This window comes from Dromiciops gliroides, chromosome 4 (assembly GCF_019393635.1).
Source record: "Dromiciops gliroides isolate mDroGli1 chromosome 4, mDroGli1.pri, whole genome shotgun sequence".
In the NCBI taxonomy this organism is placed as follows: domain Eukaryota; kingdom Metazoa; phylum Chordata; class Mammalia; order Microbiotheria; family Microbiotheriidae; genus Dromiciops; species Dromiciops gliroides.
This window is the reverse complement of record NC_057864.1, coordinates 268,095,053-268,099,535: the sequence shown is the minus strand read 5'-3', so window position 1 is coordinate 268,099,535 and position 4,483 is coordinate 268,095,053.

The following is a 4,483-nucleotide window of genomic DNA, read 5'->3' as shown; positions in this document are numbered from 1 at the left end:
ATAGCAGCTGCCTAGAAGAAATGGGACACATCTAGTGGATGGAGAAGTTGTAGCTTAAGAGATGACTGTATCTTTAATGGCATCACTAATTTTTAGTCCTGGCTTTAGAAACTATTTAATCTTGAATATAAGCCCCTAAAAAGCCCTGGCATATGCATTTTCACATTATTCTTCTGGTCCAATGGAATAAGCACTTGATTAATAACTAAGAGAGGCAGCTAGGTGGCACAGTGGATAGAGTGTTGGGCCTGCAGTCAGAAAGACTCATCTTCCTGAGTTAAAATCTGGCCTATGACACTTATTAGCTGTAGGATTCTGTGTAAGTCACTTAACCCTATTTCCTTCACTTTCTCACCTGTAAAATGTGCTGGAGAAAGAAATGGCAAACTGCTCCAATATCTTTGGCAAGAAAACCCAAATGGGGTCATGACTGAAGTGACTAAACAAACAGCGAAAGAAAGACTAAACAATAATGAGAGAACTAAAAGACAGAGTTCAGAGCTATACCTAACAATTTCTTCATTAGCTATTATTATTATCAATATTATTTATCATCTTTATTACAAGAGATGGCCTTGACAAGATAAGGAAGGAGAGGTGTGACAGGTGGGGATGTAGGTTGGTTTGTGGCAAAGACCCACCTGGGGTGTTTCTGAAGGTTTCTATAATCACTTACCATAAAAAGGAAGGGCAGAAAGGGGCAAGACACCCCCGGGATGTTACTGTCAGTACTCACTAGATTCCTAAACCAAATGCAAAGCTTCAATTTCTCCACCCTAGCTATCTTCTTGGGACTATCATCAGCTATGTTAGTGATCTGAAGACAATCACTCTGTGCTATCTTTATCTTTAAAATGAGAATAGTAATGCAGATTTACCATACTGTTGTGAAAATAAAACAAAAGGACACTTGAAAAATATTTTCAGCATTTGAATCCAGAGGTGATAGGTAGATCAAGTGAGTAGTGTAGATAGAGAGAGAAGAAGATCTATGAGGAACCCCGCCCCCCTCCAAAGGACACCTACAATTAGAGGGAATGATTTGGAAGACAATCCAGCATAGGAGAGAGATAAGGAGCAGTTATATAGATAGGAGAAGAATCGGGAGAGAGTGGTGTCCAAAAATCTAGAGAGAAGAATATTAAAGAGGAAGGAGTGATCAACCATGTCAAAGGCTGCAGAGAGGTCCAGGAGAATAAGGATTGAGAAAAAGCCATTGGATTTGGCAGTTTTAGTGGAATGATTGGCTAAGAAGCAGGATCATAAGGGGTGAAGAAGTGAGAGTGATGTGGGCTAGAATTTGGGGTCAAATTGATTGTGAGTCATCCCAAAAGAATTACAAGGCTCAGTGACTCAGTTTCCCAAGTTTTATTGCAATACTGTGGGTGACCACAGGGAGAGAACCAGAATAGTGGAAAGGTACCTCAAATAATAGAAAAACCTAAGACCCAAGCTCTAATTCAGATATTAGCTCTAAAAGGGAGTCAGACCCCAGTTAATGGATAACTTATGCTAGATTCTCATACCCACAGTGATCAACATCCATGACGGACCAAAATAGGTCAGGTCAAAATAACAATAAAGGAAAAAGACAACCTATAGAAATTCTAATGAAAAATGATTATATTTTGAAACTAGCCATGGGAATCAGAAAGAGACATGCACAAAAAAGGCCAAATTTGTTTTCAGATTCACCTTATGACATGTAAACCCCCAAAACACACCTCCACTGAAAAAGGTACCCGCCTCGGGGGTTGGCTTAGGACCCCAGGAACTCCAAATTAGGATAAGCCCTCCCCTGTAACACCCCTAGGAGTAGAATATTATAATGAGTAGGCTTGACTCTCTCCTGTACCTCCCCAAGGTGGAGATTATTATAATGAGACTGATAATCAATTTATCCATACTATAAATATAACTGTCTTTTCTTTCATTATTTGAGAGATACCTTTCTACAATTCTGGTTCTCTCCCTGTGGTCACCCACAGTATTGCAATAAAACTTGGGAAACTGAGTCACTGAGTCTTGTAATTCTTTTGGGACTACTCACAATCAATTTGACCCCAAATTCCATCCCACATCATTTGGTGCCCCGTGTGACTTCAAGTCCCAAACTCAGTGGGGTGAGATCTCACTAAGATAAGTTTGGGATCTGCTTTTAACTCCTGCACCCAGGTTTTTGGCTCATTTGGGAGTCTGGCGGCTCACCAAAGCAAGTGGGGGTATTTCTCATTGATCTGGGATCAAGCGATTTACCCGGAGGGATTTCTTTTTTTTCCTGAAAAGGGAAGAAAGGAATTGCCCTGTTGGCAAGACCCAGCAGTCTGGGGGATGCCCTGGATTGGGTTCTTTGCTGTTTTAATGGACACCCACCGTAGGTTTGGTGTTGGTACCCTCTGGGAGGTTACAGATGGGTCAGGAAATTTTGACAAATTGGGAGAAGAGAGTAAGGAGAAAATTGGATGTAGCCAAAAAGAAACAAATGTCAAATTAGGGCAAGTCTGATAGCACTGACCTGGAAAAGAAAATGGGTGGTGTTTTATTGCAATACTATCTGACCACAGCAACCCCCTTATTTGGCTCTTGGATTCCCTGGGATGGAGTATGCATTGTGTTTTTCCCCTCTGTTGCCTCAGAAACCTCAATCACATTGGGTGGGCCCCCAAGGTCTGATGTAGAATTTTTCACAGGTGAGGTCTTAGCCTAACCCACCTTAAAGGGACAGGGAGAGAAAACATTCTGTATGACCCCTATGGTGTATCGTTACACATTTGGGAAAAGGCAAAAAAAAAGGAAAAAAATTGGACATGGGTGAAAAGAAAGAAAGGATTTATTTGCAAGAGAAAGATTTAAGGTAACATACCTCCTGATAGAAGTAATATCTTATGGCTGTTTGTTTGCTTGTCTGCATGTGGCTTCTACTTGGCTTGTTGTCTCATGCATTTATGTCTGTCAAATATTGTAATTGTGTTGTATAATCTGTGGGGAATTTTTGGTTGTACCCCTGTAGCTTTTCAGAGCAATGGCCAGGCTCTGAAAGCAGGGGGAAGGGAAGTCTTTGACTTCTGTACAGGTGTGCATCTACTTAAGAGTTTTGAATTTGGAATTGGATTGGTTAAACTTCTTTGCTAGGCATTCATAGCCTTAGATGACCAATATTCTGGCTCTCTCCCTGTGGTCACCCACAGTATTGCAATAAAACTTGGGAAACTGAGTCACTGAGTCTTGTAATTCTTTTGGGACGACTCACAATCAATTTGACCCCAAATTCTATCCCACATCAAGAAGAGAGAGTGGGGCCTCTAATTTAAAGTTTGCAAAGTGTTTTATATACATTAATTATATGGTTTGCAAAATGCTTTGTATGTATCAATCTCATCTGACCTTCAAGATTACCCTGGGAAATGGGTGCTATTAGTTATTATCCTCATTTTCAGGGCAAGGAAGTTAAGTCTTAAGTTTAAATAACTTTTCCAGGGTTGCATAGTGTAGTCAGCATCTGATACCATAATTAAAACCAAGGAATCTCCAATTACCATTCTCAAACATCACACTGCCACCTATATGCAATGCTTCATACTAGGAATTGTGGGTAAAAAAATAAAGCAATAAATAGGACAAGCCCTCAAGGAGTTTACATTCTACTAGGCAGGAATGGAATATATTCATCAGTAAGTGTAACACAAGCTATATTCATATTAATTTCTGAATATATCTGACCTCCCCTCCTCTATCTTGTCAAGGTAATCACTTTTAATAAATATGGTTATTAATATTGATAATAATAATAATAATAACTAATGCTTATATAGAGCTTCAAAGCTAGCAAAACCTTATTTGATTATCACCAAAACTTTGAAAAAGTGCTATTTTTATACACATTTTGAAGATGAGAAAACTGAAGCTGAGAGAGTTTAAAAGTAGTTTCTCTTAAGTGTCTCAGTTAAACTAAGTGTCTCACAATTTGAACTCTTCTTTCTGGTTTCAATTCTAATATTTTGTTATTCACTTTAAGCTACCCAAATATAAGATATTTAAGAAGGGTGAAGTTATGGACAATTCAAATCAATTAGACATTTACTGAGAACCTTCTTTGTGCAACACAGTGAGCTTAGTACTGGCAATATATTTAAAACAAACAACTGAGATAGGTTCTGCCTTTAAGAAGTTTATAGCTGATATTCTACTGAAAGTAAGCAAGTGAGCTGATGGGGAAGGTTTCACATTTAGAGAAGGGTTCACCACCCCCCCAGCTAAGGCTCTTGCAGTGTTAAATCACTCCGATTATTCTCCTTTGGCATGCTGTGAGGGAGTAGCACTTTATTACTAGCACACAGGAGAATCATTTTTTCCCCATTTCCAGTAAAATTATAGATGTCTTCTGGTTGTAGATTTGTGGCAATTAGTGCTAGATGCCATAGTCAGGAGGAATTGTATCACTAAATCATGACATAAATTACTTGTGTTGTTTAAAATTTCTTAT